Consider the following 25,637-nt stretch of genomic DNA (forward strand, 5'->3'; position numbering starts at 1 on the left):
GTTGCTTGAAGTCAGCTGCATATACCTCTTTGGAGCAAAGAGAGCCTATGTCCACCTTGAATCACCTACGTGGCAGGAAGTCTTCCTTTCAAAAACGAACTAAATTCTCACAGGGAAACAATGTGCTAGATGCTCCTCCTTGTAACACACGTGGTTTTCTGTCGAGAGATGTGTTTTTTCTTCAACGTAGTTGAACAGGCCTACTTAAAAAAATGAGCTTTTCTCCACCTTGAAACTTCTGATTTGTAGTGAGTATTCATTCAAAAACGAACTCCATATTAACAGGGAGACAATGTGCAGGAAGCTCGAGCTTCTCACAAAGATGATTTTCTTTCGTGAGATACATGTCTTTCTTCACCTTAGTTGAATCGGTCTATTTGGAACAAAATGAGCCTTTCTCCACCTTGAAAAGTGTAATTTACACGAAGTTTTCCTACTAAAGCATACTCAGTTCTCACAGAGGAACAAAGTGCCAGTTGCTCCTACTTCTAAATAGTGGTTTTCATTCGTGATATACATGTGTTTCACCTTAGCTGAATAGGCCAATTTGGAAGAAAATGAGCCTTACTCTACCTTGAAAACTATGATAAGCAGGAAGTATTCCTTTCAAAAACTACTTCTACTTTTGCACAGAAACGATGTCACAGATGCTGCAGCTTCTAACATAGATGGTTTTCTTTGCAGTGATGCATGTGCTCTTTAACTCAGCCTAATACGCCTAATTGGAACCAAGAGAGCTTATCTCCACCTTGAAAACCCGAAGTTGCAGGAAGTATTCCTTTGAAAAACGAACTCAATTTTAACAGGGAAATAATGTGCTAGATGCTGTAGCTTCTCACATAGATGGTTTTCTTTTGGAGAGATACATGATTTCCTTCAACTCAGCCAAATAGGCCTATTAGGAGCAGAAAGGGCCAGTCTCCACCAGAAACACCTAAGTTGGAGGAAGTATTGCTTTCAAAAACGAATTCAATTCTCACAGGGAAACAACGTGCTGGATGCTCCTGCTTCTAACACAGATTGTCTTTTTACAAAGGATTCATTTGTTTCTTCAACTTCCTTGAAGAGGCCTATTTGGAACAAAATGAGCCTTTCTCCACCTTGAACCCTATGATTTGCAGGAAGTATTCCTTTCAGAAACTAAATGAATTCTGACAGGGAAACAATGTGCCAGATGTTCCTGCTTCTGACTCAGATGGTTTTCTTTTGAGAGATATATGTGTTTCTTCAACTCAGCTGAATAGGCCTATTTGTAGGAAACAGAGCTTATCTCCACCTTGAAACACCCAAGTTGCAGGAAATATTCCTTTCAAAACTAACTCAATGCTCACTGAGTAACAATGTGCTAGTATGTGCAGCTTCTAACAGAAATAGATTTTTTGGAGAGATACTTGCGTTTCTTCAACTCAGGTGAATAGGTGTATTTTGAGCAAACAGATATAGCACCACCTTGAGCAACCTATTGGAGGAAGATTTCCTTTCCAAACGAACTCAAATCTCACAGGGAACAATGTACTATATGCTCCTTCAACTAACACAGATGGTCAACTTTTGAGAGATACCTGTGTTTCTTCTCCTTAGCTGAGTAGGCTTGTTGGGAACAATATGAATCATTCTCCACCTTGAAATTATGATTTGAAGGAAGTATTCCTTTGAAACACTAACTCAGCTCTCACAGGGAAACAATACCATATGTGCTGCAGCTTCTAACATAGATGGATTTCTTTGGAGATCTACGGGTATTTTTTCAACTGAGCTGAATGGGCCTATTTGGAGCAAACAGAGCCTATCTCCACGTTGAAAAACCAAACTTGCAGGAAGTATTCTTTTCCAAAAGGAATTCAATTCTCAAAGGGAAACAATGTGCTACATAATCCTGATTCTAGCTCAGATGCTTTTCTTTGTAGACATACGTGTGTTTCTTCACCTTAGCTGAATAGGGGAATTTGGAATCAAAGAGCCTTTCTCCACCTTGAAAATTTTGATGTGCAGGAAGTATTCCTTTCAAAAACGAACTAAATGCTCACAGGGAGAAAATGTGCTAAGTACTGCAGGTTCTAACATAGATGGTTTTGTTTGGAGAGGTATATGTGCTGCTTAACTCACCTGAAGAGCCCTACTTGGAACAAAATGATCCTCTCTCCACCTTGAAAACTGTGAATAGCAGGAATTTTTCCTTCCCAAAACTAACTCTATTCTCACAGGGAAATAATGTGCTAGACGCTGCAGCTTCTAACATAGATGGTTTTCTTTGGAGAGAAAGTGAAGTTTCTTCACCTCAACTGAATAGGCCTATTTGGAGCAAAGTGAGCCTATGTCCACCTTGAAACACCTAAGTTGCAGGAAGTATTCCTTTTAAAAACTAACTCATTTTAACATGGAAGCAATATCCTAGTCCTGCTTCAAACACACATGGTTATTTTTGAGAGATTTATGTTTATCTTCAACTTGGCTGTATAGTTCTGTTTGAACAAATGAGCATTTCTGCAGCTCGAAAATTCTGTCTTAAAGTAATTGTTCCTTTCAAAAACTAACTCAGTTCTCACAGGGAGATAATGTGCTAGATGCTGGAGCTTCTAACATGCAGTGATTTCATTGGAGAGATACATGTGTTAATTCAACTCAGCTGATTAGGCCTATTTGTAGCCAATAGAGACTATCTCCACCTTGAAACACCTAAGTTACAGGAAGTATTCCTTTTAAACACTAAGTCAATTTTAACAGGGAAACAATGTGCTAGAGGCCCCTGCTTCTAACACACATGCGTTTCTTTTGAGAGATACATGTGCTTCATCAACTTAGCTGAATAGGCCTATCTGGAACAAAATGAGCCTTTCTCCACCTTGAAAACTTTGATTTGCACAAAGTACTCCTTTGAAAACTAACTTTATTCTCACAGGGAAAGAATGTTCTAGATGCTCCTGCTTCTAAGACAGTTGGTTTTCTTTCGAGAGATACGTGTGTTCCTTCAACTTACTGAAATGGCCTATATGGAACAAAATGAGCCTTTCTCCACTTTGAAAATTCTGTTTTGCAGGAAGTATTTCTTTCAAAACCTAACTATATTCACACACGTAAACAACATGGTAGATGCTAGTGCTTCTAACTCAAATGGCTTTCTTTGGAGAGATACATGTGTTTCATCAACTCAGCTGAATAGGCCTATTTGCAAGAAAGTGAGCCTATCTCCACCTTCAAGAAACAAAGTTGCAGGAAGTATTCCTTTCAAAACCTAACTCAGTTTTCCCAGGGAAACAGTGTGCTAGATGCTGCAGCTTCTAACACAGATTTTTTTTTTTGGAGATATTTATGTGTTTCTTCAACTCGGCTGAATAGGTCTATTTGGAAATGAATGAGCTTTTCTCAACCTGGAAAATTCTGATTTGCAGGAAGTATTCCTTTCAAAAAGTAACTAAATTCTCAGAGGTCAACAATGTGATAGATTCTGCTGCTTTTTACACACATGGGTTTCTTTTGAGGGACATGCGTGATTCATCAACTCAGGTGTATGGGCCTACTTGGAACAAAGAGAGGCTATGTGTACCATGGAAAACCCACCTAGCATGAAGTATTCCCTTCAAAAACTAACTCAGTTCTCAAAAGGAAACAATAGGCTTGATGGTGCAGCTTCTAACAAAGATGTTTTTCTTAGGAGAGGTTCATGGGTTTTGCAACTCAGCTGCATATACCTATTTGGAGCAAACAGAGCCTAACTCCACCTTCAAATCCTAAGTTGCAGAAAAGGATTCCTTTCAAACTCTAAGTCAATTCTCACATATAAACAATGTGCTAGAATCTGCAGCATCTGACAGAGATGTTTTTCTAAGGTGAGGTACATGTGTTTCTTCAACTCAGCTGAATTGCCTGTTTGGAACAAAATGAGCCTTTCTCCACCTTGAAAATTGTGATTTGCGGGAACTATTTCTTTCGAAAAGTAACTCAAATTTACAGGCAAGCTATGTGCAAGGTGCTTCAGCTCCTAACACAGATGGCTTTCTTTGGATAGATCCATGTATTCCTTCAACTCAGGTGAAGAAGCCTTTTGGGAGCAAACCGAGCCTATCTCCCCTTGAAATACCTAAGTTTCCTTCCCAAATCTAACTCAATTCTCACAGGGAAAAATGTGCTACATGCTGCTGCTTCTAACACAAATGGACTTCTTTTCAAAAACAAATGTGTTTCTTCAACTTAGCTGAAGAAAGGCCAACTTGGAAAAAATGAGCCTTTCTGCATCTTCCAAACTATGATTTGCACTATGTTCTCCTTTGGAAACTACCTCAGTTCTCACAGGGTAGTGCTTACACACATGGTTTTCTTTCCAGATATATAGGTGTTTCACCAACTCACCTGTACAGCCCTATTTCTAACAAAGAGAGCCTGTCAATGCATTGGAAAGCCCACATAGCAGGAAGTATTCCTTTCAAAAACTAGCTCAAATCTCACAGGGAAACAATGTGCTTGAACCTGCATCTGCTAACATAGATGGTTTTCTTTGGACAGATACATGGGTTGCTTGAAGTCAGCTGCATATACCTATTTGGAGCAAAGAGAGCCTATGTCCACCTTGAATCACCTACGTGGCAGGAAGTCTTCCTTTCAAAAACGAACTAAATTCTCACAGGGAAACAATGTGCTTGATGCTCCTCCTTGTAACACACGTGGTTTTCTGTCGAGAGATGTATTTGTTTCTTCAACGTAGTTGAACAGGCCTATTTAAAAAAATGAGCTTTTCTCCACCTTGAAACTTCTGATTTGTAGTGAGTATTCATTCAAAAACGAACTCCATATTAACAGGGAGACAATGTGCAGGAAGCTCGAGCTTCTCACAAAGATGATTTTCTTTCGTGAGATACATGTCTTTCTTCACCTTAGTTGAATCGGTCTAATTGGAACAAAATGAGCCTTTCTCCACCTTGAAAAGTGTAATTTACACGAAGTTTTCCTACTAAAGCATACTCAGTTCTCACAGAGGAACAAAGTGCCAGTTGCTCCTACTTCTAAATAGTGGTTTTCATTCGTGATATACATGTGTTTCACCTTAGCTGAATAGGCCAATTTGGAAGAAAATGAGCCTTACTCTACCTTGAAAACTATGATAAGCAGGAAGTATTCCTTTCAAAAACTACTTCTACTTTTGCCCAGAAACGATGTCACAGATGCTGCAGCTTCTAACATAGATGGTTTTCTTTGCAGTGATGCATGTGCTCTTTAACTCAGCCTAATACGCCTAATTGGAACCAAGAGAGCTTATCTCCACCTTGAAAACCCGAAGTTGCAGGAAGTATTCCTTTGAAAAACGAACTCAATTTTAACAGGGAAATAATGTGCTAGATGCTGTAGCTTCTCACATAGATGGTTTTCTTTTGGAGAGATACATGATTTCCTTCAACTCAGCCAAATAGGCCTATTAGGAGCAGAAAGGGCCAATCTCCACCAGAAACACCTAAGTTGGAGGAAGTATTGCTTTCAAAAACGAATTCAATTCTCACAGGGAAACAACGTGCTGGATGCTCCTGCTTCTAACACAGATTGTCTTTTTACAAAGGATTCATTTGTTTCTTCAACTTCCTTGAAGAGGCCTATTTGGAACAAAATGAGCCTTTCTCCACCTTGAACCCTATGATTTGCAGGAAGTATTCCTTTCAGAAACTAAATGAATTCTGACAGGGAAACAATGTGCCAGATGTTCCTGCTTCTGACTCAGATGGTTTTCTTTTGAGAGATATATGTGTTTCTTCAACTCAGCTGAATAGGCCTATTTGTAGGAAACAGAGCTTATCTCCACCTTGAAACACCCAAGTTGCAGGAAATATTCCTTTCAAAACTAACTCAATGCTCACTGAGTAACAATGTGCTAGTATGTGCAGCTTCTAACAGAAATAGATTTTTTGGAGAGATACTTGCGTTTCTTCAACTCAGGTGAATAGGTGTATTTTGAGCAAACAGATATAGCACCACCTTGAGCAACCTATTGGAGGAAGATTTCCTTTCCAAACGAACTCAAATCTCACAGGGAACAATGTACTATATGCTCCTTCAACTAACACAGATGGTCAACTTTTGAGAGATACCTGTGTTTCTTCTCCTTAGCGGAGTAGGCTTGTTGGGAACAATATGAATCATTCTCCACCTTGAAATTATGATTTGAAGGAAGTATTCCTTTGAAACACTAACTCAGCTCTCACAGGGAAACAATACCATATGTGCTGCAGCTTCTAACATAGATGGTTTTCTTTGGAGATCTACGGGTATTTTTTCAACTGAGCTGAATGGGCCTATTTGGAGCAAACAGAGCCTATCTCCACGTTGAAAAACCAAACTTGCAGGAAGTATTCTTTTCCAAAAGGAATTCAATTCTCAAAGGGAAACAATGTGCTACATAATCCTGATTCTAGCTCAGATGCTTTTCTTTGTAGACATACGTGTGTTTCTTCACCTTAGCTGAATAGGGGAATTTGGAATCAAAGAGCCTTTCTCCACCTTGAAAATTTTGATGTGCAGGAAGTATTCCTTTCAAAAACGAACTAAATGCTCACAGGGAGAAAATGTGCTAAGTACTGCAGGTTCTAACATAGATGGTTTTGTTTGGAGAGGTATATGTGCTGCTTAACTCACCTGAAGAGCCCTACTTGGAACAAAATGATCCTCTCTCCACCTTGAAAACTGTGAATAGCAGGAATTTTTCCTTCCCAAAACTAACTCTATTCTCACAGGGAAATAATGTGCTAGACGCTGCAGCTTCTAACATAGATGGTTTTCTTTGGAGAGAAAGTGAAGTTTCTTCACCTCAACTGAATAGGCCTATTTGGAGCAAAGTGAGCCTATGTCCACCTTGAAACACCTAAGTTGCAGGAAGTATTCCTTTTAAAAACTAACTCATTTTAACATGGAAGCAATATCCTAGTCCTGCTTCAAACACACATGGTTATTTTTGAGAGATTTATGTTTATCTTCAACTTGGCTGTATAGTTCTGTTTGAACAAATGAGCATTTCTGCAGCTCGAAAATTCTGTCTTAAAGTAATTGTTCCTTTCAAAAACTAACTCAGTTCTCACAGGGAGATAATGTGCTAGATGCTGGAGCTTCTAACATGCAGTGATTTCATTGGAGAGATACATGTGTTAATTCAACTCAGCTGATTAGGCCTATTTGTAGCCAATAGAGACTATCTCCACCTTGAAACACCTAAGTTACAGGAAGTATTCCTTTTAAACACTAAGTCAATTTTAACAGGGAAACAATGTGCTAGAGGCCCCTGCTTCTAACACACATGCGTTTCTTTTGAGAGATACATGTGCTTCATCAACTTAGCTGAATAGGCCTATCTGGAACAAAATGAGCCTTTCTCCACCTTGAAAACTTTGATTTGCACAAAGTACTCCTTTGAAAACTAACTTTATTCTCACAGGGAAAGAATGTTCTAGATGCTCCTGCTTCTAAGACAGTTGGTTTTCTTTCGAGAGATACGTGTGTTCCTTCAACTTACTGAAATGGCCTATATGGAACAAAATGAGCCTTTCTCCACTTTGAAAATTCTGTTTTGCAGGAAGTATTTCTTTCAAAACCTAACTATATTCACACACGTAAACAACATGGTAGATGCTAGTGCTTCTAACTCAAATGGCTTTCTTTGGAGAGATACATGTGTTTCATCAACTCAGCTGAATAGGCCTATTTGCAAGAAAGTGAGCCTATCTCCACCTTCAAGAAACAAAGTTGCAGGAAGTATTCCTTTCAAAACCTAACTCAGTTTTCCCAGGGAAACAGTGTGCTAGATGCTGCAGCTTCTAACACAGATTTTTTTTTTTTGGAGATATTTATGTGTTTCTTCAACTCGGCTGAATAGGTCTATTTGGAAATGAATGAGCTTTTCTCAACCTGGAAAATTCTGATTTGCAGGAAGTATTCCTTTCAAAAAGTAACTAAATTCTCAGAGGTCAACAATGTGATAGATTCTGCTGCTTTTTACACACATGGGTTTCTTTTGAGGGACATGCGTGATTCATCAACTCAGGTGTATGGGCCTACTTGGAACAAAGAGAGGCTATGTGTACCATGGAAAACCCACCTAGCATGAAGTATTCCCTTCAAAAACTAACTCAATTCTCAAAAGGAAACAATAGGCTTGATGGTGCAGCTTCTAACAAAGATGTTTTTCTTAGGAGAGGTTCATGGGTTTTGCAACTCAGCTGCATATACCTATTTGGAGCAAACAGAGCCTAACTCCACCTTCAAATCCTAAGTTGCAGAAAAGGATTCCTTTCAAACTCTAAGTCAATTCTCACATATAAACAATGTGCTAGAATCTGCAGCATCTGACAGAGATGTTTTTCTAAGGTGAGGTACATGTGTTTCTTCAACTCAGCTGAATTGCCTGTTTGGAACAAAATGAGCCTTTCTCCACCTTGAAAATTGTGATTTGCGGGAACTATTTCTTTCGAAAAGTAACTCAAATTTACAGGCAAGCTATGTGCAAGGTGCTTCAGCTCCTAACACAGATGGCTTTCTTTGGATAGATCCATGTATTCCTTCAACTCAGGTGAAGAAGCCTTTTGGGAGCAAACCGAGCCTATCTCCCCTTGAAATACCTAAGTTTCCTTCCCAAATCTAACTCAATTCTCACAGGGAAAAATGTGCTACATGCTGCTGCTTCTAACACAAATGGACTTCTTTTCAAAAACAAATGTGTTTCTTCAACTTAGCTGAAGAAAGGCCAACTTGGAAAAAATGAGCCTTTCTGCATCTTCCAAACTATGATTTGCACTATGTTCTCCTTTGGAAACTACCTCAGTTCTCACAGGGTAGTGCTTACACACATGGTTTTCTTTCCAGATATATAGGTGTTTCACCAACTCACCTGTACAGCCCTATTTCTAACAAAGAGAGCCTGTCAATGCATTGGAAAGCCCACATAGCAGGAAGTATTCCTTTCAAAAACTAGCTCAAATCTCACAGGGAAACAATGTGCTTGAACCTGCATCTGCTAACATAGATGGTTTTCTTTGGACAGATACATGGGTTACTTGAAGTCAGCTGCATATACCTATTTGGAGCAAAGAGAGCCTATGTCCACCTTGAATCACCTACGTGGCAGGAAGTCTTCCTTTCAAAAACGAACTAAATTCTCACAGGGAAACAATGTGCTTGATGCTCCTCCTTGTAACACACGTGGTTTTCTGTCGAGAGATGTATTTGTTTCTTCAACGTAGTTGAACAGGCCTATTTAAGAAAATGAGCTTTTCTCCACCTTGAAACTTCTGATTTGTAGTGAGTATTCATTCAAAAACGAACTCCATATTAACAGGGAGACAATGTGCAGGAAGCTCGAGCTTCTCACAAAGATGATTTTCTTTCGTGAGATACATGTCTTTCTTCACCTTAGTTGAATCGGTCTAATTGGAACAAAATGAGCCTTTCTCCACCTTGAAAAGTGTAATTTACACGAAGTTTTCCTACTAAAGCATACTCAGTTCTCACAGAGGAACAAAGTGCCAGTTGCTCCTACTTCTAAATAGTGGTTTTCATTCGTGATATACATGTGTTTCACCTTAGCTGAATAGGCCAATTTGGAAGAAAATGAGCCTTACTCTACCTTGAAAACTATGATAAGCAGGAAGTATTCCTTTCAAAAACTACTTCTACTTTTGCCCAGAAACGATGTCACAGATGCTGCAGCTTCTAACATAGATGGTTTTCTTTGCAGTGATGCATGTGCTCTTTAACTCAGCCTAATACGCCTAATTGGAACCAAGAGAGCTTATCTCCACCTTGAAAACCCGAAGTTGCAGGAAGTATTCCTTTGAAAAACGAACTCAATTTTAACAGGGAAATAATGTGCTAGATGCTGTAGCTTCTCACATAGATGGTTTTCTTTTGGAGAGATACATGATTTCCTTCAACTCAGCCAAATAGGCCTATTAGGAGCAGAAAGGGCCAATCTCCACCAGAAACACCTAAGTTGGAGGAAGTATTGCTTTCAAAAACGAATTCAATTCTCACAGGGAAACAACGTGCTGGATGCTCCTGCTTCTAACACAGATTGTCTTTTTACAAAGGATTCATTTGTTTCTTCAACTTCCTTGAAGAGGCCTATTTGGAACAAAATGAGCCTTTCTCCACCTTGAACCCTATGATTTGCAGGAAGTATTCCTTTCAGAAACTAAATGAATTCTGACAGGGAAACAATGTGCCAGATGTTCCTGCTTCTGACTCAGATGGTTTTCTTTTGAGAGATATATGTGTTTCTTCAACTCAGCTGAATAGGCCTATTTGTAGGAAACAGAGCTTATCTCCACCTTGAAACACCCAAGTTGCAGGAAATATTCCTTTCAAAACTAACTCAATGCTCACTGAGTAACAATGTGCTAGTATGTGCAGCTTCTAACAGAAATAGATTTTTTGGAGAGATACTTGCGTTTCTTCAACTCAGGTGAATAGGTGTATTTTGAGCAAACAGATATAGCACCACCTTGAGCAACCTATTGGAGGAAGATTTCCTTTCCAAACGAACTCAAATCTCACAGGGAACAATGTACTATATGCTCCTTCAACTAACACAGATGGTCAACTTTTGAGAGATACCTGTGTTTCTTCTCCTTAGCTGACTAGGCTTGTTGGGAACAATATGAATCATTCTCCACCTTGAAATTATGATTTGAAGGAAGTATTCCTTTGAAACACTAACTCAGCTCTCACAGGGAAACAATACCATATGTGCTGCAGCTTCTAACATAGATGGTTTTCTTTGGAGATCTACGGGTATTTTTTCAACTGAGCTGAATGGGCCTATTTGGAGCAAACAGAGCCTATCTCCACGTTGAAAAACCAAACTTGCAGGAAGTATTCTTTTCCAAAAGGAATTCAATTCTCAAAGGGAAACAATGTGCTACATAATCCTGATTCTAGCTCAGATGCTTTTCTTTGTAGACATACGTGTGTTTCTTCACCTTAGCTGAATAGGGGAATTTGGAATCAAAGAGCCTTTCTCCACCTTGAAAATTTTGATGTGCAGGAAGTATTCCTTTCAAAAACGAACTAAATGCTCACAGGGAGAAAATGTGCTAAGTACTGCAGGTTCTAACATAGATGGTTTTGTTTGGAGAGGTATATGTGCTGCTTAACTCACCTGAAGAGCCCTACTTGGAACAAAATGATCCTCTCTCCACCTTGAAAACTGTGAATAGCAGGAATTTTTCCTTCCCAAAACTAACTCTATTCTCACAGGGAAATAATGTGCTAGACGCTGCAGCTTCTAACATAGATGGTTTTCTTTGGAGAGAAAGTGAAGTTTCTTCACCTCAACTGAATAGGCCTATTTGGAGCAAAGTGAGCCTATGTCCACCTTGAAACACCTAAGTTGCAGGAAGTATTCTTTTTAAAAACTAACTCATTTTAACATGGAAGCAATATCCTAGTCCTGCTTCAAACACACATGGTTATTTTTGAGAGATTTATGTTTATCTTCAACTTGGCTGTATAGTTCTGTTTGAACAAATGAGCATTTCTGCAGCTCGAAAATTCTGTCTTAAAGTAATTGTTCCTTTCAAAAACTAACTCAGTTCTCACAGGGAGATAATGTGCTAGATGCTGGAGCTTCTAACATGCAGTGATTTCATTGGAGAGATACATGTGTTAATTCAACTCAGCTGATTAGGCCTATTTGTAGCCAATAGAGACTATCTCCACCTTGAAACACCTAAGTTACAGGAAGTATTCCTTTTAAACACTAAGTCAATTTTAACAGGGAAACAATGTGCTAGAGGCCCCTGCTTCTAACACACATGCGTTTCTTTTGAGAGATACATGTGCTTCATCAACTTAGCTGAATAGGCCTATCTGGAACAAAATGAGCCTTTCTCCACCTTGAAAACTTTGATTTGCACAAAGTACTCCTTTGAAAACTAACTTTATTCTCACAGGGAAAGAATGTTGTAGATGCTCCTGCTTCTAAGACAGTTGGTTTTCTTTCGAGAGATACGTGTGTTCCTTCAACTTACTGAAATGGCCTATATGGAACAAAATGAGCCTTTCTCCACTTTGAAAATTCTGTTTTGCAGGAAGTATTTCTTTCAAAACCTAACTATATTCACACACGTAAACAACATGGTGGATGCTAGTGCTTCTAACTAAAATGGCTTTCTTTGGAGAGATACATGTGTTTCATCAACTCAGCTGAATAGGCCTATTTGCAAGAAAGTGAGCCTATCTCCACCTTCAAGAAACAAAGTTGCAGGAAGTATTCCTTTCAAAACCTAACTCAGTTTTCCCAGGGAAACAGTGTGCTAGATGCTGCAGCTTCTAACACAGATTTTTTTTTTTTTTGGAGATATTTATGTGTTTCTTCAACTCGGCTGAATAGGTCTATTTGGAAATGAATGAGCTTTTCTCAACCTGGAAAATTCTGATTTGCAGGAAGTATTCCTTTCAAAAAGTAACTAAATTCTCAGAGGTCAACAATGTGATAGATTCTGCTGCTTTTTACACACATGGGTTTCTTTTGAGGGACATGCGTGATTCATCAACTCAGGTGTATGGGCCTACTTGGAACAAAGAGAGGCTATGTGTACCATGGAAAACCCACCTAGCATGAAGTATTCCCTTCAAAAACTAACTCAGTTCTCAAAAGGAAACAATAGGCTTGATGGTGCAGCTTCTAACAAAGATGTTTTTCTTAGGAGAGGTTCATGGGTTTTGCAACTCAGCTGCATATACCTATTTGGAGCAAACAGAGCCTAACTCCACCTTCAAATCCTAAGTTGCAGAAAAGGATTCCTTTCAAACTCTAAGTCAATTCTCACATGGAAACAATGTGCTAGAATCTGCAGCATCTGACAGAGATGTTTTTCTAAGGTGAGGTACATGTGTTTCTTCAACTCAGCTGAATTGCCTGTTTGGAACAAAATGAGCCTTTCTCCACCTTGAAAATTGTGATTTGCGGGAACTATTTCTTTCGAAAAGTAACTCAAATTTACAGGCAAGCTATGTGCAAGGTGCTTCAGCTCCTAACACAGATGGCTTTCTTTGGATAGATCCATGTATTCCTTCAACTCAGGTGAAGAAGCCTTTTGGGAGCAAACCGAGCCTATCTCCCCTTGAAATACCTAAGTTTCCTTCCCAAATCTAACTCAATTCTCACAGGGAAAAATGTGCTACATGCTGCTGCTTCTAACACAAATGGACTTCTTTTCAAAAACAAATGTGTTTCTTCAACTTAGCTGAAGAAAGGCCAACTTGGAAAAAATGAGCCTTTCTGCATCTTCCAAACTATGATTTGCACTATGTTCTCCTTTGGAAACTACCTCAGTTCTCACAGGGTAGTGCTTACACACATGGTTTTCTTTCCAGATATATAGGTGTTTCACCAACTCACCTGTACAGCCCTATTTCTAACAAAGAGAGCCTGTCAATGCATTGGAAAGCCCACATAGCAGGAAGTATTCCTTTCAAAAACTAGCTCAAATCTCACAGGGAAACAATGTGCTTGAACCTGCATCTGCTAACATAGATGGTTTTCTTTGGACAGATACATGGGTTGCTTGAAGTCAGCTGCATATACCTATTTGGAGCAAAGAGAGCCTATGTCCACCTTGAATCACCTACGTGGCAGGAAGTCTTCCTTTCAAAAACGAACTAAATTCTCACAGGGAAACAATGTGCTTGATGCTCCTCCTTGTAACACACGTGGTTTTCTGTCGAGAGATGTATTTGTTTCTTCAACGTAGTTGAACAGGCCTATTTAAAAAAATGAGCTTTTCTCCACCTTGAAACTTCTGATTTGTAGTGAGTATTCATTCAAAAACGAACTCCATATTAACAGGGAGACAATGTGCAGGAAGCTCGAGCTTCTCACAAAGATGATTTTCTTTCGTGAGATACATGTCTTTCTTCACCTTAGTTGAATCGGTCTAATTGGAACAAAATGAGCCTTTCTCCACCTTGAAAAGTGTAATTTACACGAAGTTTTCCTACTAAAGCATACTCAGTTCTCACAGAGGAACAAAGTGCCAGTTGCTCCTACTTCTAAATAGTGGTTTTCATTCGTGATATACATGTGTTTCACCTTAGCTGAATAGGCCAATTTGGAAGAAAATGAGCCTTACTCTACCTTGAAAACTATGATAAGCAGGAAGTATTCCTTTCAAAAACTACTTCTACTTTTGCCCAGAAACGATGTCACAGATGCTGCAGCTTCTAACATAGATGGTTTTCTTTGCAGTGATGCATGTGCTCTTTAACTCAGCCTAATACGCCTAATTGGAACCAAGAGAGCTTATCTCCACCTTGAAAACCCGAAGTTGCAGGAAGTATTCCTTTGAAAAACGAACTCAATTTTAACAGGGAAATAATGTGCTAGATGCTGTAGCTTCTCACATAGATGGTTTTCTTTTGGAGAGATACATGATTTCCTTCAACTCAGCCAAATAGGCCTATTAGGAGCAGAAAGGGCCAATCTCCACCAGAAACACCTAAGTTGGAGGAAGTATTGCTTTCAAAAACGAATTCAATTCTCACAGGGAAACAACGTGCTGGATGCTCCTGCTTCTAACACAGATTGTCTTTTTACAAAGGATTCATTTGTTTCTTCAACTTCCTTGAAGAGGCCTATTTGGAACAAAATGAGCCTTTCTCCACCTTGAACCCTATGATTTGCAGGAAGTATTCCTTTCAGAAACTAAATGAATTCTGACAGGGAAACAATGTGCCAGATGTTCCTGCTTCTGACTCAGATGGTTTTCTTTTGAGAGATATATGTGTTTCTTCAACTCAGCTGAATAGGCCTATTTGTAGGAAACAGAGCTTATCTCCACCTTGAAACACCCAAGTTGCAGGAAATATTCCTTTCAAAACTAACTCAATGCTCACTGAGTAACAATGTGCTAGTATGTGCAGCTTCTAACAGAAATAGATTTTTTGGAGAGATACTTGCGTTTCTTCAACTCAGGTGAATAGGTGTATTTTGAGCAAACAGATATAGCACCACCTTGAGCAACCTATTGGAGGAAGATTTCCTTTCCAAACGAACTCAAATCTCACAGGGAACAATGTACTATATGCTCCTTCAACTAACACAGATGGTCAACTTTTGAGAGATACCTGTGTTTCTTCTCCTTAGCTGAGTAGGCTTGTTGGGAACAATATGAATCATTCTCCACCTTGAAATTATGATTTGAAGGAAGTATTCCTTTGAAACACTAACTCAGCTCTCACAGGGAAACAATACCATATGTGCTGCAGCTTCTAACATAGATGGTTTTCTTTGGAGATCTACGGGTATTTTTTCAACTGAGCTGAATGGGCCTATTTGGAGCAAACAGAGCCTATCTCCACGTTGAAAAACCAAACTTGCAGGAAGTATTCTTTTCCAAAAGGAATTCAATTCTCAAAGGGAAACAATGTGCTACATAATCCTGATTCTAGCTCAGATGCTTTTCTTTGTAGACATACGTGTGTTTCTTCACCTTAGTTGAATAGGGGAATTTGGAATCAAAGAGCCTTTCTCCACCTTGAAAATTTTGATGTGCAGGAAGTATTCCTTTCAAAAACGAACTAAATGCTCACAGGGAGAAAATGTGCTAAGTACTGCAGGTTCTAACATAGATGGTTTTGTTTGGAGAGGTATATGTGCTGCTTAACTCACCTGAAGAGCCCTACTTGGAACAAAATGATCCTCTCTCCACCTTGAAAACTGTGAATAGCAGGAATTTTTCCTTCCCAAAACTAACTCTATTCTCACAGGGAAATAATGTGCTAGACGCTGCAGCTTCTAACATAGATGGTTTTCTTTGGAGAGAAAGTGAAGTTTCTTCACCTCAACTGAATAGGCCTATTTGGAGCAAAGTGAGCCTATGTCCACCTTGAAACACCTAAGTTGCAGGAAGTATTCCTTTTAAAAACTAACTCATTTTAACATGGAAGCAATATCCTAGTCCTGCTTCAAACACACATGGTTATTTTTGAGAGATTTATGTTTATCTTCAACTTGGCTGTATAGTTCTGTTTGAACAAATGAGCATTTCTGCAGCTCGAAAATTCTGTCTTAAAGTAATTGTTCCTTTCAAAAACTAACTCAGTTCTCACAGGGAGATAATGTGCTAGATGCTGGAGCTTCTAACATGCAGTGATTTCATTGGAGAGATACATGTGTTAATTCAACTCAGCTGATTAGGCCTATTTGTAGCCAATAGAGACTATCTCCACCTTGAAACACCTAAGTTACAGGAAGTATTCCTTTTAAACACTAAGTCAATTTTAACAGGGAAACAATGTGCTAGAGGCCCCTGCTTCTAACACACATGCGTTTCTTTTGAGAGATACATGTGCTTCATCAACTTAGCTGAATAGGCCTATCTGGAACAAAATGAGCCTTTCTCCACCTTGAAAACTTTGATTTGCACAAAGTACTCCTTTGAAAACTAACTTTATTCTCACAGGGAAAGAATGTTCTAGATGCTCCTGCTTCTAAGACAGTTGGTTTTCTTTCGAGAGATACGTGTGTTCCTTCAACTTACTGAAATGGCCTATATGGAACAAAATGAGCCTTTCTCCACTTTGAAAATTCTGTTTTGCAGGAAGTATTTCTTTCAAAACCTAACTATATTCACACACGTAAACAACATGGTAGATGCTAGTGCTTCTAACTCAAATGGCTTTCTTTGGAGAGATACATGTGTTTCATCAACTCAGCTGAATAGGCCTATTTGCAAGAAAGTGAGCCTATCTCCACCTTCAAGAAACAAAGTTGCAGGAAGTATTCCTTTCAAAACCTAACTCAGTTTTCCCAGGGAAACAGTGTGCTAGATGCTGCAGCTTCTAACACAGATTTTTTTTTTTTGGAGATATTTATGTGTTTCTTCAACTCGGCTGAATAGGTCTATTTGGAAATGAATGAGCTTTTCTCAACCTGGAAAATTCTGATTTGCAGGAAGTATTCCTTTCAAAAAGTAACTAAATTCTCAGAGGTCAACAATGTGATAGATTCTGCTGCTTTTTACACACATGGGTTTCTTTTGAGGGACATGCGTGATTCATCAACTCAGGTGTATGGGCCTACTTGGAACAAAGAGAGGCTATGTGTACCATGGAAAACCCACCTAGCATGAAGTATTCCCTTCAAAAACTAACTCAGTTCTCAAAAGGAAACAATAGGCTTGATGGTGCAGCTTCTAACAAAGATGTTTTTCTTAGGAGAGGTTCATGGGTTTTGCAACTCAGCTGCATATACCTATTTGGAGCAAACAGAGCCTAACTCCACCTTCAAATCCTAAGTTGCAGAAAAGGATTCCTTTCAAACTCTAAGTCAATTCTCACATATAAACAATGTGCTAGAATCTGCAGCATCTGACAGAGATGTTTTTCTAAGGTGAGGTACATGTGTTTCTTCAACTCAGCTGAATTGCCTGTTTGGAACAAAATGAGCCTTTCTCCACCTTGAAAATTGTGATTTGCGGGAACTATTTCTTTCGAAAAGTAACTCAAATTTACAGGCAAGCTATGTGCAAGGTGCTTCAGCTCCTAACACAGATGGCTTTCTTTGGATAGATCCATGTATTCCTTCAACTCAGGTGAAGAAGCCTTTTGGGAGCAAACCGAGCCTATCTCCCCTTGAAATACCTAAGTTTCCTTCCCAAATCTAACTCAATTCTCACAGGGAAAAATGTGCTACATGCTGCTGCTTCTAACACAAATGGACTTCTTTTCAAAAACAAATGTGTTTCTTCAACTTAGCTGAAGAAAGGCCAACTTGGAAAAAATGAGCCTTTCTGCATCTTCCAAACTATGATTTGCACTATGTTCTCCTTTGGAAACTACCTCAGTTCTCACAGGGTAGTGCTTACACACATGGTTTTCTTTCCAGATATATAGGTGTTTCACCAACTCACCTGTACAGCCCTATTTCTAACAAAGAGAGCCTGTCAATGCATTGGAAAGCCCACATAGCAGGAAGTATTCCTTTCAAAAACTAGCTCAAATCTCACAGGGAAACAATGTGCTTGAACCTGCATCTGCTAACATAGATGGTTTTCTTTGGACAGATACATGGGTTGCTTGAAGTCAGCTGCATATACCTATTTGGAGCAAAGAGAGCCTATGTCCACCTTGAATCACCTACGTGGCAGGAAGTCTTCCTTTCAAAAACGAACTAAATTCTCACAGGGAAACAATGTGCTTGATGCTCCTCCTTGTAACTCACGTGGTTTTCTGTCGAGAGATGTATTTGTTTCTTCAACGTAGTTGAACAGGCCTATTTAAGAAAATGAGCTTTTCTCCACCTTGAAACTTCTGATTTGTAGTGAGTATTCATTCAAAAACGAACTCCATATTAACAGGGAGACAATGTGCAGGAAGCTCGAGCTTCTCACAAAGATGATTTTCTTTCGTGAGATACATGTCTTTCTTCACCTTAGTTGAATCGGTCTAATTGGAACAAAATGAGCCTTTCTCCACCTTGAAAAGTGTAATTTACACGAAGTTTTCCTACTAAAGCATACTCAGTTCTCACAGAGGAACAAAGTGCCAGTTGCTCCTACTTCTAAATAGTGGTTTTCATTCGTGATATACATGTGTTTCACCTTAGCTGAATAGGCCAATTTGGAAGAAAATGAGCCTTACTCTACCTTGAAAACTATGATAAGCAGGAAGTATTCCTTTCAAAAACTACTTCTACTTTTGCCCAGAAACGATGTCACAGATGCTGCAGCTTCTAACATAGATGGTTTTCTTTGCAGTGATGCATGTGCTCTTTAACTCAGCCTAATACGCCTAATTGGAACCAAGAGAGCTTATCTCCACCTTGAAAACCCGAAGTTGCAGGAAGTATTCCTTTGAAAAACGAACTCAATTTTAACAGGGAAATAATGTGCTAGATGCTGTAGCTTCTCACATAGATGGTTTTCTTTTGGAGAGATACATGATTTCCTTCAACTCAGCCAAATAGGCCTATTAGGAGCAGAAAGGGCCAATCTCCACCAGAAACACCTAAGTTGGAGGAAGTATTGCTTTCAAAAACGAATTCAATTCTCACAGGGAAACAACGTGCTGGATGCTCCTGCTTCTAACACAGATTGTCTTTTTACAAAGGATTCATTTGTTTCTTCAACTTCCTTGAAGAGGCCTATTTGGAACAAAATGAGCCTTTCTCCACCTTGAACCCTATGATTTGCAGGAAGTATTCCTTTCAGAAACTAAATGAATTCTGACAGGGAAACAATGTGCCAGATGTTCCTGCTTCTGACTCAGATGGTTTTCTTTTGAGAGATATATGTGTTTCTTCAACTCAGCTGAATAGGCCTATTTGTAGGAAACAGAGCTTATCTCCACCTTGAAACACCCAAGTTGCAGGAAATATTCCTTTCAAAACTAACTCAATGCTCACTGAGTAACAATGTGCTAGTATGTGCAGCTTCTAACAGAAATAGATTTTTTGGAGAGATACTTGCGTTTCTTCAACTCAGGTGAATAGGTGTATTTTGAGCAAACAGATATAGCACCACCTTGAGCAACCTATTGGAGGAAGATTTCCTTTCCAAACGAACTCAAATCTCACAGGGAACAATGTACTATATGCTCCTTCAACTAACACAGATGGTCAACTTTTGAGAGATACCTGTGTTTCTTCTCCTTAGCTGACTAGGCTTGTTGGGAACAATATGAATCATTCTCCACCTTGAAATTATGATTTGAAGGAAGTATTCCTTTGAAACACTAACTCAGCTCTCACAGGGAAACAATACCATATGTGCTGCAGCTTCTAACATAGATGGTTTTCTTTGGAGATCTACGGGTATTTTTTCAACTGAGCTGAATGGGCCTATTTGGAGCAAACAGAGCCTATCTCCACGTTGAAAAACCAAACTTGCAGGAAGTATTCTTTTCCAAAAGGAATTCAATTCTCAAAGGGAAACAATGTGCTACATAATCCTGATTCTAGCTCAGATGCTTTTCTTTGTAGACATACGTGTGTTTCTTCACCTTAGCTGAATAGGGGAATTTGGAATCAAAGAGCCTTTCTCCACCTTGAAAATTTTGATGTGCAGGAAGTATTCCTTTCAAAAACGAACTAAATGCTCACAGGGAGAAAATGTGCTAAGTACTGCAGGTTCTAACATAGATGGTTTTGTTTGGAGAGGTATATGTGCTGCTTAACTCACCTGAAGAGCCCTACTTGGAACAAAATGATCCTCTCTCCACCTTGAAAACTGTGAATAGCAGGAATTTTTCCTTCCCAAAACTAACTCTATTCTCACAGGGAAATAATGTGCTAGACGCTGCAGCTTCTAACATAGATGGTTTTCTTTGGAGAGAAAGTGAAGTTTCTTCACCTCAACTGAATAGGCCTATTTGGAGCAAAGTGAGCCTATGTCCACCTTGAAACACCTAAGTTGCAGGAAGTATTCTTTTTAAAAACTAACTCATTTTAACATGGAAGCAATATCCTAGTCCTGCTTCAAACACACATGGTTATTTTTGAGAGATTTATGTTTATCTTCAACTTGGCTGTATAGTTCTGTTTGAACAAATGAGCATTTCTGCAGCTCGAAAATTCTGTCTTAAAGTAATTGTTCCTTTCAAAAACTAACTCAGTTCTCACAGGGAGATAATGTGCTAGATGCTGGAGCTTCTAACATGCAGTGATTTCATTGGAGAGATACATGTGTTAATTCAACTCAGCTGATTAGGCCTATTTGTAGCCAATAGAGACTATCTCCACCTTGAAACACCTAAGTTACAGGAAGTATTCCTTTTAAACACTAAGTCAATTTTAACAGGGAAACAATGTGCTAGAGGCCCCTGCTTCTAACACACATGCGTTTCTTTTGAGAGATACATGTGCTTCATCAACTTAGCTGAATAGGCCTATCTGGAACAAAATGAGCCTTTCTCCACCTTGAAAACTTTGATTTGCACAAAGTACTCCTTTGAAAACTAACTTTATTCTCACAGGGAAAGAATGTTCTAGATGCTCCTGCTTCTAAGACAGTTGGTTTTCTTTCGAGAGATACGTGTGTTCCTTCAACTTACTGAAATGGCCTATATGGAACAAAATGAGCCTTTCTCCACTTTGAAAATTCTGTTTTGCAGGAAGTATTTCTTTCAAAACCTAACTATATTCACACACGTAAACAACATGGTGGATGCTAGTGCTTCTAACTAAAATGGCTTTCTTTGGAGAGATACATGTGTTTCATCAACTCAGCTGAATAGGCCTATTTGCAAGAAAGTGAGCCTATCTCCACCTTCAAGAAACAAAGTTGCAGGAAGTATTCCTTTCAAAACCTAACTCAGTTTTCCCAGGGAAACAGTGTGCTAGATGCTGCAGCTTCTAACACAGATTTTTTTTTTTTTTGGAGATATTTATGTGTTTCTTCAACTCGGCTGAATAGGTCTATTTGGAAATGAATGAGCTTTTCTCAACCTGGAAAATTCTGATTTGCAGGAAGTATTCCTTTCAAAAAGTAACTAAATTCTCAGAGGTCAACAATGTGATAGATTCTGCTGCTTTTTACACACATGGGTTTCTTTTGAGGGACATGCGTGATTCATCAACTCAGGTGTATGGGCCTACTTGGAACAAAGAGAGGCTATGTGTACCATGGAAAACCCACCTAGCATGAAGTATTCCCTTCAAAAACTAACTCAGTTCTCAAAAGGAAACAATAGGCTTGATGGTGCAGCTTCTAACAAAGATGTTTTTCTTAGGAGAGGTTCATGGGTTTTGCAACTCAGCTGCATATACCTATTTGGAGCAAACAGAGCCTAACTCCACCTTCAAATCCTAAGTTGCAGAAAAGGATTCCTTTCAAACTCTAAGTCAATTCTCACATGGAAACAATGTGCTAGAATCTGCAGCATCTGACAGAGATGTTTTTCTAAGGTGAGGTACATGTGTTTCTTCAACTCAGCTGAATTGCCTGTTTGGAACAAAATGAGCCTTTCTCCACCTTGAAAATTGTGATTTGCGGGAACTATTTCTTTCGAAAAGTAACTCAAATTTACAGGCAAGCTATGTGCAAGGTGCTTCAGCTCCTAACACAGATGGCTTTCTTTGGATAGATCCATGTATTCCTTCAACTCAGGTGAAGAAGCCTTTTGGGAGCAAACCGAGCCTATCTCCCCTTGAAATACCTAAGTTTCCTTCCCAAATCTAACTCAATTCTCACAGGGAAAAATGTGCTACATGCTGCTGCTTCTAACACAAATGGACTTCTTTTCAAAAACAAATGTGTTTCTTCAACTTAGCTGAAGAAAGGCCAACTTGGAAAAAATGAGCCTTTCTGCATCTTCCAAACTATGATTTGCACTATGTTCTCCTTTGGAAACTACCTCAGTTCTCACAGGGTAGTGCTTACACACATGGTTTTCTTTCCAGATATATAGGTGTTTCACCAACTCACCTGTACAGCCCTATTTCTAACAAAGAGAGCCTGTCAATGCATTGGAAAGCCCACATAGCAGGAAGTATTCCTTTCAAAAACTAGCTCAAATCTCACAGGGAAACAATGTGCTTGAACCTGCATCTGCTAACATAGATGGTTTTCTTTGGACAGATACATGGGTTGCTTGAAGTCAGCTGCATATACCTATTTGGAGCAAAGAGAGCCTATGTCCACCTTGAATCACCTACGTGGCAGGAAGTCTTCCTTTCAAAAACGAACTAAATTCTCACAGGGAAACAATGTGCTTGATGCTCCTCCTTGTAACACACGTGGTTTTCTGTCGAGAGATGTATTTGTTTCTTCAACGTAGTTGAACAGGTCTATTTAAAAAAATGAGCTTTTCTCCACCTTGAAACTTCTGATTTGTAGTGAGTATTCATTCAAAAACGAACTCCATATTAACAGGGAGACAATGTGCAGGAAGCTCGAGCTTCTCACAAAGATGATTTTCTTTCGTGAGATACATGTCTTTCTTCACCTTAGTTGAATCGGTCTAATTGGAACAAAATGAGCCTTTCTCCACCTTGAAAAGTGTAATTTACACGAAGTTTTCCTACTAAAGCATACTCAGTTCTCACAGAGGAACAAAGTGCCAGTTGCTCCTACTTCTAAATAGTGGTTTTCATTCGTGATATACATGTGTTTCACCTTAGCTGAATAGGCCAATTTGCAAGAAAATGAGCCTTACTCTACCTTGAAAACTATGATAAGCAGGAAGTATTCCTTTCAAAAACTACTTCTACTTTTGCCCAGAAACGATGTCACAGATGCTGCAGCTTCTAACATAGATGGTTTTCTTTGCAGTGATGCATGTGCTCTTTAACTCAGCCTAATACGCCTAATTGGAACCAAGAGAGCTTATCTCCACCTTGAAAACCCGAAGTTGCAGGAAGTATTCCTTTGAAAAACGAACTCAATTTTAACAGGGAAATAATGTGCTAGATGCTGTAGCTTCTCACATAGATGGTTTTCTTTTGGAGAGATACATGATTTCCTTCAACTCAGCCAAATAGGCCTATTAGGAGCAGAAAGGGCCAATCTCCACCAGAAACACCTAAGTTGGAGGAAGTATTGCTTTCAAAAACGAATTTAATTCTCACAGGGAAACAACGTGCTGGATGCTCCTGCTTCTAACACAGATTGTCTTTTTACAAAGGATTCATTTGTTTCTTCAACTTCATTGAAGAGGCCTATTTGGAACAAAATGAGCCTTTCTCCACCTTGAACCCTATGATTTGCAGGAAGTATTCCTTTCAGAAACTAAATGAATTCTGACAGGGAAACAATGTGCCAGATGTTCCTGCTTCTGACTCAGATGGTTTTCTTTTGAGAGATATATGTGTTTCTTCAACTCAGCTGAATAGGCCTATTTGTAGGAAACAGAGCTTATCTCCACCTTGAAACACCCAAGTTGCAGGAAATATTCCTTTCAAAACTAACTCAATGCTCACTGAGTAACAATGTGCTAGTATGTGCAGCTTCTAACAGAAATAGATTTTTTGGAGAGATACTTGCGTTTCTTCAACTCAGGTGAATAGGCGTATTTTGAGCAAACAGATATAGCACCACCTTGGGCAACCTATTGGAGGAAGATTTCCTTTCCAAACGAACTCAAATCTCACAGGGAACAATGTACTATATGCTCCTTCAACTAACACAGATGGTCAACTTTTGAGAGATACCTGTGTTTCTTCTCCTTAGCTGAGTAGGCTTGTTGGGAACAATATGAATCATTCTCCACCTTGAAATTATGATTTGAAGGAAGTATTCCTTTGAAACACTAACTCAGCTCTCACAGGGAAACAATACCATATGTGCTGCAGCTTCTAACATAGATGGTTTTCTTTGGAGATCTACGGGTATTTTTTCAACTGAGCTGAATGGGCCTATTTGGAGCAAACAGAGCCTATCTCCACGTTGAAAAACCAAACTTGCAGGAAGTATTCTTTTCCAAAAGGAATTCAATTCTCAAAGGGAAACAATGTGCTACATAATCCTGATTCTAGCTCAGATGCTTTTCTTTGTAGACATACGTGTGTTTCTTCACCTTAGCTGAATAGGGGAATTTGGAATCAAAGAGCCTTTCTCCACCTTGAAAATTTTGATGTGCAGGAAGTATTCCTTTCAAAAACGAACTAAATGCTCACAGGGAGAAAATGTGCTAAGTACTGCAGGTTCTAACATAGATGGTTTTGTTTGGAGAGGTATATGTGCTGCTTAACTCACCTGAAGAGCCCTACTTGGAACAAAATGATCCTCTCTCCACCTTGAAAACTGTGAATAGCAGGAATTTTTCCTTCCCAAAACTAACTCTATTCTCACAGGGAAATAATGTGCTAGACGCTGCAGCTTCTAACATAGATGGTTTTCTTTGGAGAGAAAGTGAAGTTTCTTCACCTCAACTGAATAGGCCTATTTGGAGCAAAGTGAGCCTATGTCCACCTTGTAACACCTAAGTTGCAGGAAGTATTCCTTTTAAAAACTAACTCATTTTAACATGGAAGCAATATCCTAGTCCTGCTTCAAACACACATGGTTATTTTTGAGAGATTTATGTTTATCTTCAACTTGGCTGTATAGTTCTGTTTGAACAAATGAGCATTTCTGCAGCTCGAAAATTCTGTCTTAAAGTAATTGTTCCTTTCAAAAACTAACTCAGTTCTCACAGGGAGATAATGTGCTAGATGCTGGAGCTTCTAACATGCAGTGATTTCATTGGAGAGATACATGTGTTAATTCAACTCAGCTGATTAGGCCTATTTGTAGCCAATAGAGACTATCTCCACCTTGAAACACCTAAGTTACAGGAAGTATTCCTTTTAAACACTAAGTCAATTTTAACAGGGAAACAATGTGCTAGAGGCCCCTGCTTCTAACACACATGCGTTTCTTTTGAGAGATACATGTGCTTCATCAACTTAGCTGAATAGGCCTATCTGGAACAAAATGAGCCTTTCTCCACCTTGAAAACTTTGATTTGCACAAAGTACTCCTTTGAAAACTAACTTTATTCTCACAGGGAAAGAATGTTCTAGATGCTCCTGCTTCTAAGACAGTTGGTTTTCTTTCGAGAGATACGTGTGTTCCTTCAACTTACTGAAATGGCCTATATGGAACAAAATGAGCCTTTCTCCACTTTGAAAATTCTGTTTTGCAGGAAGTATTTCTTTCAAAACCTAACTATATTCACACACGTAAACAACA

This window comes from Castor canadensis, chromosome 1, assembly GCF_047511655.1.
Source record: "Castor canadensis chromosome 1, mCasCan1.hap1v2, whole genome shotgun sequence".
NCBI classification, from domain to species: domain Eukaryota; kingdom Metazoa; phylum Chordata; class Mammalia; order Rodentia; family Castoridae; genus Castor; species Castor canadensis.